This window comes from Mustela nigripes, chromosome 3 (assembly GCF_022355385.1).
Source record: "Mustela nigripes isolate SB6536 chromosome 3, MUSNIG.SB6536, whole genome shotgun sequence".
NCBI lineage: Eukaryota > Metazoa > Chordata > Mammalia > Carnivora > Mustelidae > Mustela > Mustela nigripes.
Window position 1 is genome coordinate 60,618,810 of NC_081559.1, and position 9,248 is coordinate 60,628,057.

Consider the following 9,248-nt stretch of genomic DNA (forward strand, 5'->3'; position numbering starts at 1 on the left):
GCATTAAAAGAAACAGAGGAGTTAAGCAGATGATGTAGGAAGACCATGTGTTTGATTTTGTCGACACTATGTTTGTATTGCTTGTAGTGTATCCAGATGTAGGTGATGAGCAGAAAGTTGGAATGTGAGCCTGTTGCTTGAAAAGTCTCAGCTAGAGTCAACTATTTGAGTTCTTCAGGGAGGCAATAATTGAAATCACAGGGTAAATGAGATGATCAGAGGCAAGCATATGAAAGGTAAAGAGTAAAGACTTGAACTAAGCCCGGTCAGGAACATTTTGGATGCAAAAGGAGGAAGAAGAAGAAGCCTCAAAGTAGACAGAGAAGGTGCGGTCTAAGAGGTAGGTAGTTATTACTTCCCTGAGGGGGTTATTTCTGCTGGTTTCAAGACTGAGAACTACTGTCTTAGTTTAATGATAGAAAATGATGAAAATAGCTAGGAGGAAGTAAGTTGGTAAATATGGATTAGGCCAAGGCAAATTTGATGAGCTGAATAGAATTTTTTTTTTTTGTGGCTATTTACTAAAAAAAAAAAAAAAAAAAAAAAAATTTTTTTTTTTTTACAATGCTACTTCAAAACTGCCTTTTTTCCTAAACTTTCTCCCACTATTTTGAATAAAAGTAATAGGCAGTACTAATGGTTAGTGGATTCCTAGTAAATTCTTAAAACATTCAGGAATATTCTTCCACCCCAAGTTTTGATTCCAATGTGAATTGAATTACTAACAATTGATGCTATAGCAGACTTTGAAATGAAAGTAGTCAATTGAATGACTTTATCTCAGCTATTAATATACTCTTTCTAGTATTTTGACTCTGAAATGCTAATCCCTCTTTGACCTCTGGTTTCCTATCTTCAGTAAGTTAGATAATGCCATTTTACTTTTTAAAATTTCCAATTGGACGTAAGTAACATTTGCCTCTTTATCCCTTCATAATGCTAAAGCCACAGAAATACTATTCTATCTTCTGATATTTTTGGTTGATAAGCATACAGCATATTTCTACTGTTTCAGTATGCAGTGCTTTTATAGAAGCAAACAAAAAGTGAAAAAATATCTTTATTGTTCAGGATCAAAACTTGTTTGCTCAGTCTTAAGGGTATGCATATTTCATAGCTTTCTGAATATTTTTTGCTAATTTAGTCTAGTTCTTTTAGAATAATAAAGGCTTTGGAAAATTGCTTTTTAATTGCAGAAAGAATTTTTCTTCAATTAATCTCTATTATTAATTTCAACTGGTATGAGAAACCAAGAAGAATCTGTATGAATGCATAAACCATTTAGAAATTATAATCTCTGTGTTTATTTGTTGTCATTTTTAAAGAACATTCTGATTGGCAAAAAAGAAATGAAAAGGAATCGATGTCATAGTAAATATGTTAGGAGAAGACAACTAGAATAAAAAAAAAGATGAGAAACACCCAATAACAATTTAACAGAGTGGTTTCCATAGTCTAATAATTCATTATTGCAAGGTGAAAATGTCAAGCCTCCTATTTGTAACTATTTGTCTAAAAAAAATAGAAAATAAGTTAAGCTGTACTAATCTTTAATATAAATATTTACACTGGTACCCTCACTGCCTCTACATATCAGGGAGGCATGGATCATAGGATATGCGTAAGGTATACCAGTGGTATATTCTATCATCCAAAGCTCTTTAAGAATTCCTCCATCACTCCTGGGTTTCCTTTCAGTATTTTGCATTATGTTACAATTTCCTTGTTCTGTTATTTGAATTTTAAAATTTATTATTCTAAGTATTATAACCTTTAAGTATTTTATAACAAGGAAGACAATGACCATGATTATTTTGTCATACAAAGAAGTTCACTGGTTATCCTGTTGAGGTACTTAAAATGGTTGGTTTACACATTTTTCTCTTACAAGTTAGATAAGTGCTCCAAATATGCTGAACTTTGCTGTAGTGGAAAGTGGGCCTCAATAGAACGCTACCTTGTAGATATTTTTTCAAAAAACAGAAATATTTTAATTCATCCCATCAAGATTAAGTTGATGTTTTAATAATGAGTGATTCACTGTTTCTCATTATTAATATTCCAAAAGTATTTTAGAAATTAGTCTTCAGAGATATTTCCATTGTTATGTGATTTATGTGATTTTACTGCATTTTAACAGCAGATGTAAGTGTGTCTCCTATAAATGCTATCATAATATCTTCTTTTTTTACTTCTTCTTTTTTTAAAAGATTTTATTTACTTATTTGACAACCAGAGCTCACAAGTAAGCAGAGAGGCAGGCAGAGAGAGAGAGAGAAGCAGGCTCCCTGCTGAGCAGAGAGCCCGATGTGGGGCTCGATCCCAGGACCTTGGGACCATGACCCAAGCCAAAGGCAGAGGCTTTAACCCACTGAGCCACCCAGGTACCTCATAATAGCTTCTTAATTTAAAAAAAATAACTAATATTTTATAATTTTAAAATATTTAATATATTTTAATATATTTAAATATTAATATATATTTAAATATATCAATATATTAACTATATTGATATATGATATATTAATATATTGCTATATATTAACATATCAATAGTAATATATTAATTAATATATTAATATATATTAATATTAATGTATTGATATTTAAATATATTAAAGATTAATATATTTTAAATATTATAATATTTATAAATATTAGTTAAAATAGCTAATATTTATAAAATATTATAAATATTTTATAATATTTAAAAATCTTTATGATTTTAATGGATCTTTAACACATTGCTAAAAGTGTAACAGTTGCAACAACTTTTTTTTTTTTTTTTTAAGTGCAACAACTTCTGATTAGGTTTCAAAAACAAATGCTTGGTACTCAAGAAGATACCAAGTTGCTGAATTTCAACAAAAATGTTTGTATAATTGGTATGCAACTGAAAAACAAGTATCTGAGCTTTCCTAAGTGCTTCCCTTCATGTACTCATTCCATTGGAATATATAGATTTTTGTGGAGTATCTTTTTCATCTATGTTAATCCTTAAAACCAGGTTTAAAAAGCTGTTCTTCCTGACCAGAGAGTGTTACCCGTCCATCCCCACACAAACTCACAAACGATCAACCAGGAAGTATTTATTTATTGCTGATGATGTGCTCAATACTGTGTCAAAGCTTTGTGGATATGGAGGTGAAGTATTAAAAAAATCATTGCTGTTTTTAGAGAACTCAAAGTACAGATAAGAGAGAAAATTACTAGGCATAAGAAAGCACTGATGGGGGCACCTGAGTGGCTCAGTGGGGTGGGCGTCTGCCTTCAGCTCAGGTCATGATCTCAGGGTTCTGGGATCAAGCCCTGCATCGCCTACTTCCCCCTCTTTCTCTGCCTCCCTCTCTGCCAACTTGTGATCACTCTCTCTCTGTGTCAAATAAATAAATAAAATCTTAAAAAAAAAAAAAAGAAGAAGGCAAGCATTGATGGATATAAACTGGACTTATTGTAGTGATCATTTCACAATATATACATATATTGAATCATTATGTAGTATACCTAAAACTAATATAATGTTATATATCAATTATGTATCTCCCTTTCTCTCTCTCTCTATATATATATAGTGTGTATATATATATACACTATAGTGTGTGTGTGTGTGTATGGTAAAATAAAGTAAAAGCAACAACAGCAACAAAGAGCACTGAATCTTAGAGGACAAAGTACAACCATAGGAAGTGGACCTAGAGCTAGACCTAGAGCTCATTCTTCAAGTAAGAGAGAAGGGCATTTCAGGCAAATGGGTAAAAGGCATAAAGAAAGGATGACTATGGCTTGTTTGTGGATTTTGAGGAGACTGATTAAAATGGACTCTATGTTAGAGGGAAAAAAGTGGGAAATGCGGTTAGTAGCAAATGAGAACATATCATCAAGATGCTGAATGCTAGACAGAAGCATTTAGATTTGTTTGAGCAGAAAACTTGGAATTATATTTACTCTCATCTTTCTCTTCATGTCCCAAATTTGTAGAGAAAATAAAAGACTTCTTTTTGTTGAATGATTCCTTCCTGGAAGTCTTCTATTTGTAGTAATGACAGTCAAAACCCTCTGAAGGTATGTTAAGAATAGTGGCTGAAACCTCAAGCTGGGATTTTTAGCATTTATATGTTTTTTTCATAAGGTCCTTTTGCTATTTTTAAACTTAAATAATTTGGTTTGGAGGAATGAGAGAAATGATCTTTAATGAGAGGTGACTTTTTTCTGACAGCAAATGGATTTCTCATTTCAGCCTGTCTTAGGACACACTTTCTTAACTATCATAAGCTGTTTTTGGTTTATCTCAGGATCTGGAATATGAATATATTAAATTGAGCTACATAATACATGCCCTAAATTTTTATATATTTTTAAATATAAGTCTTATTTCTATCACCCTGTGACATAAATCATTATTAAAAGAAAAGAAAATTTGTGGCACATATATTATGAACCAGTGCTTTGGTCAGGATGGACTAAGATAAATTGCTGCAAAAAATTTCAAGTCCCAGTAGTTTAACAAAACAAAGATTTATTTCTATCATGGGTTGGCAGGGATACTGTTCTGATAGTTGCTCAGAGACCTGGGCTGACAGAAACTTCATCATTTGCAGTTCCACCAACTGGAACACATGGTCTCCCTGCTCCTAGCATCAGGGGAAGAGAGCATGGAAAATGGCATGCTGGCTCCTATGTGCTGTGCCCCACTGGCCAGAACTAGTCACATGGCTCCACCCAGGTGTGAGGAGTCTGGAAAGTATAGTCCTCCAAGTATCCAGGACAGGTAGGAGAACCAGAATCTGGTGGGCACTAGTAAGTTCTGCCATGACCAGGGAGGGGACCAATGTGTTTCAAATGTCTTATTTACTCTTCAGGAAAGCTTGAAGGAGTAATAGTGCCTCATTTTTGCAGACGAAGAAAACCAAAGTAGTGTGGTGAGGTAAAAAGAGCTTTATTTGGGTCAGAGGTCCTGGGTTGGAACCTCAGCTCTGTTATATATATGCTGGGTTGTAAGATAGATCAGCTAATTTTTCACTCCATCTGCACAGTTAAATTGTTCACATCACAATCAGATGGTTTTCCTGAACTATTGCTCTCTTCCTATGGCAATCTGTACTCCTCTCTCATCACAGCTCCTGTATTATAACTACTGTTGTAGTGGTCATTTTCTTCAGGGAAAGGGCTGTTCTTATTTTTAGTTTTACTCCTTGAGCCATGTCCTGGTAACTGCTTAATATTTATTGAGGGGTTAAATTTAAATACTTCTGGTTGTCTGTTGCATTAGGATGTCAATGAAAATGGCAATGTTATTAATTACACAAAGTAACTTGCCATATTCCAACAAAGTATAGCCAAGTAGAAGTATTTTTTTTCCAAATCCTTGGTTTTTTTTTTTTAATCTGAAATAAAATTACTTAATACTGCACAGCAGTAGACTGTATATATAACTCATAGGATGTTTATTTACTATCTTATTAATTTCCTAGGGCTTCTGTAATGAATTGCCACAAACTGTATGGTTTCCAACAGCAGAAATATACTGTCTCAGGTTCTGGAGGCAAGAACTCAATAAAAATGGGGGAGAATCTGTCCTATGCCTCTCTCCGTGGCATCGGTGACAGCTGGCAATCCTTGCCATTCCTTGGTTTATAGAGGTACCATTGCAACCTCCACCTCCTTCCCATGACGTTTTCCCTATATGCTTCTCTCCCCTCTTCTTGTAAAGATACTCGTCATACCATATCAGGGTCCATCCACCCGGATGATCTCATCTTAACTTGATTACCTCTGTAAAGACCCTGTTTGGGGGGCACCTGGGTGGCTCAGTCATTTAAGCATCTGCCTTCAACTCAGGTCATGATCCCGCATCAGGCTCTCTGCTGAGTAGGGAGCCTGCTTCTCCTTCTCCCTCTGCCAGCCACTCTGCCTACTTGTGCTCTCTCTCTCTATCTGTGACAAATGAGTAAATATAAAGTCTTTAAAAAAAAAAAAAAAAAGATCCTGTTTTGAAATGAGGTCATGTCCAAAGTACTGGAGATTAGGACTTCAACATGTTTTTAGGGGACACGTAGCCATAACAACTATGAGTTGTATTTTTTAATTAAAAATCTAGGTTTCGGGATGCCTGGGTGGCTCAGTTGGTTAAGCAGCTGCCTTCGGCTCAGGTCATGATCCCAGCATTCTGGGATCGAGTCCCACACCGGGCTCCTTGCTCGGCAGGGAGCCTGCTTCTCCCTCTGCCTCTGCCTGCCATTCTGTCTGCCTGTGCTCGCTCTCTCTCCCTCTCTCTTTCTCTCTCTGATAAATAAATAAAAATCTTAAAAAAAAAAATCTAGGTTTCTATTTCTCTTGAAAAATCAGATCTTCAAAGAGACCATCTGCCTTCCCCAATGGATCAATTCACTAGCAGTTATCTTTCTCTTCCTCTGGGGCCTGTGCTGTCACTAGCAGTTATCTTTCTCTTCCACTGGGGCCTGTGCTCTCTAGTTTGCCACACTCCCCGCTGATTGCTAATGCCTCCATGGCCAAGTTTCATCTTTAGTACTGAACATGAATTATGACAGCATCAGAATGCCAGAATTCTTATACTCAGCCCTCTTTATCTACTACATTATCTCTCTGGCCCTAATGATTTATGACTTTTTAACTCCTGTTATGAAAAAAATTCAGCTCTACTGATAGGGACAAAAGTTTACTAAATTCATTTCATTGTATAGTCTTTCTTTAAGACTCACAATAGTATTTAATACCAAAAATAATTTATTCATCACAGATTGTTTCTGAATGGCTTATTTAAGGAGTTTGGAATATAATCAGGTATAGCCCAGGAGAAATGAAAAGATGGTGTCAAAGGAGAAAATAAGGTCACTAATCACTTTTCAACAAAAGTCTCTGAAACGATGCTGGCAATAATTAAAAGGAAGAGACATAGAAAATTAATTGTATTATGTGACCCACCCATAGGCAAGATAAAAAGATGTGTTCAGAAAAAAAGATTTTAATACGAATTAGATTCCAAACAGCCAACTTTTAAGAAATACACAAAGAGAATTTATAAGTGAACAGAGAAAAATCCCTGAGGGGACTCATGAAATGAGGGTAAAATGTTAATTCTTTCTCAAAATTGTTGTTTTATTTATTACATAATAGAAAGTAGTAACTATACTCCGTATTCGAGGACAATGGACTTAATTAAAGGGAGTAACAGTAGCTCTTCAGACCTAAGTAGACGTGACTCTCTGTCTCTTGGTCATTACATTTTGTGCTTAAGACTCATTTCATTGTTATTTTTCACTTCTTCCACCAAATCCAAACCTGCTTCTCCTTGTGGAATCCCTGAATCAAAACCAACCCTGCTTTCTGGTCCTCTGAGCCAAAAACATCCCTGCATGCCTCATCCTTTACCCTCAACCACATCCAGTCAGGGATCTGGTCCTGTCATTTTTTACCTTATAAGTATAGTGGGAGAAATCTCTCTCTCCTTTTCTCTGGCCTCACTGGCCCCACCTTCATGAGGCCCTCTCTACCACACACCTTTTACAAAACTGAACTAGGAATAATCAGGTGACTACATTAAAGTAACATAGGGCCTCATCGTTGTCCACATGGACTATCGTGCTTCCCGGAAATGGGTCTCCCTACCACATGCCTCCCCCAGTGTGCCGTCTTTTCTCCACACCCATCCTGTGGCCATTGATACTTCCCTGTCCTATATAAAAATTCCCTCTACTCAAATGCATTTACTACCTCCCTTTCACCTTCTGGTACTCATCCCTCAACTCCAGCTCACTTGCTCTGTGGGGGTCTTCCTGGTTGAGTTCGTGTCCTTCTGTGCTTTTCTTGGGCCTGTTTACCTCGGTGTACTTCTCCAGCCAGCACCCAGGGGTCAGCTTTCTCCACCGCCTGGGAGCTTCTGAGACATGCAAAATCTGGGGCTCCACCCCAGACCTGCTGAGTCACAACCTACCTTTTAAGGGCATCTCCAGCTGATTCTTAGGCACACACAAGTCTGAGCTGTGTGGCTACTGGTTTGATTCGAGGTTTGGAGTTCTTGGAGTTCGGGCTTTTATATTGAATTCTTAGCTCCTCTAGATGAGAGCCACACATTTCGTTTTTGTATCCGCTAACAAAGTGACACTGTCTGCTGAGCACTTGCAGTATATGAAGGTGGGAAGGAGAAAATGGGAACAGAGGGTTTAGTGGTCACCCAAGCAGTAGGGGCAAAACCAGGACTCCCTGGCACTTATGTGTCAGATCCTTTCTACCGCCCATGCTGTGCCACTTAAAACATCTTTCTTCTCTATTCTAAACCTAGGAGATGTGGGAGGACACGCTCACAGTCACAAGGCTATTGTAAGTGGCAAAGAGGACTCCGGGACACAAGTTTTTCTCTTGTCACTTAGTTGAGGATCTTTACACTGTGTCATTTGGCCTCTATCTGTCAGAAGAACAAATGTGAAACACATTCATTGAACTTCTGTTCTCACAAGTCAAGTTTCAAAGAGCATCTGCCATAATGAATAAAAATATATCTGTATTTCTCCCGTGTGCTTCGATTCAGGCAGTCCTGGGTTACAGTCCAGTAAGTCAAGTTCAGGGAACATCATGTTTATCTGAGAGTGAAAAGAAGCCCGAACTAAAAAACACACAGACAAAAAAAGTAAGAAATAATTATAAATGTGGATATAAATAGTTGAGAATTTGATTTTTTTTTCTTACCTGGAGCAATAATTTGTAGCTTGTAACATGAAGCATATTTTTACAGTACATTTTAACATGCATATAATGGTTTCAAGCTTCCTTTTTGAATGAGGCATATTTATACTCCAAATGCCACATTTACTTATGTGTTTCCAGTGTGTCTGAATATTTTGGGAAGGAAACAAATAGGATGATTATGTAATTGCCACCAATATGTTTTGCGTTGCTTTGTTTCGCTTTTGAAATAACAACCATATTATACCATAAGTGGCCGATTCAGTAAGGAAGGCAACAGATTATTTGTTGCATGTGCTGTATGTGCCAGGCACTGTCACAGGCTCTGCCCTCAGAATTCTGCCTCCATAAATTTTGTGGACTAAGGAGGGGAGCTAGCCAAAGAAACAAGCAGTTGCAATGAGTTTATGAAGGCAAGTGAAAACACAGTTAACTGCAGGGCATCTAGGCAGGAGCACTTGGTCCAAGCTCAGGAAATCAGAAAAGCCTTTGCAAAGGAGATGACCATGAAGCTAAGTCCCAAAGAAGAATGGAATTTCATCAGGCAA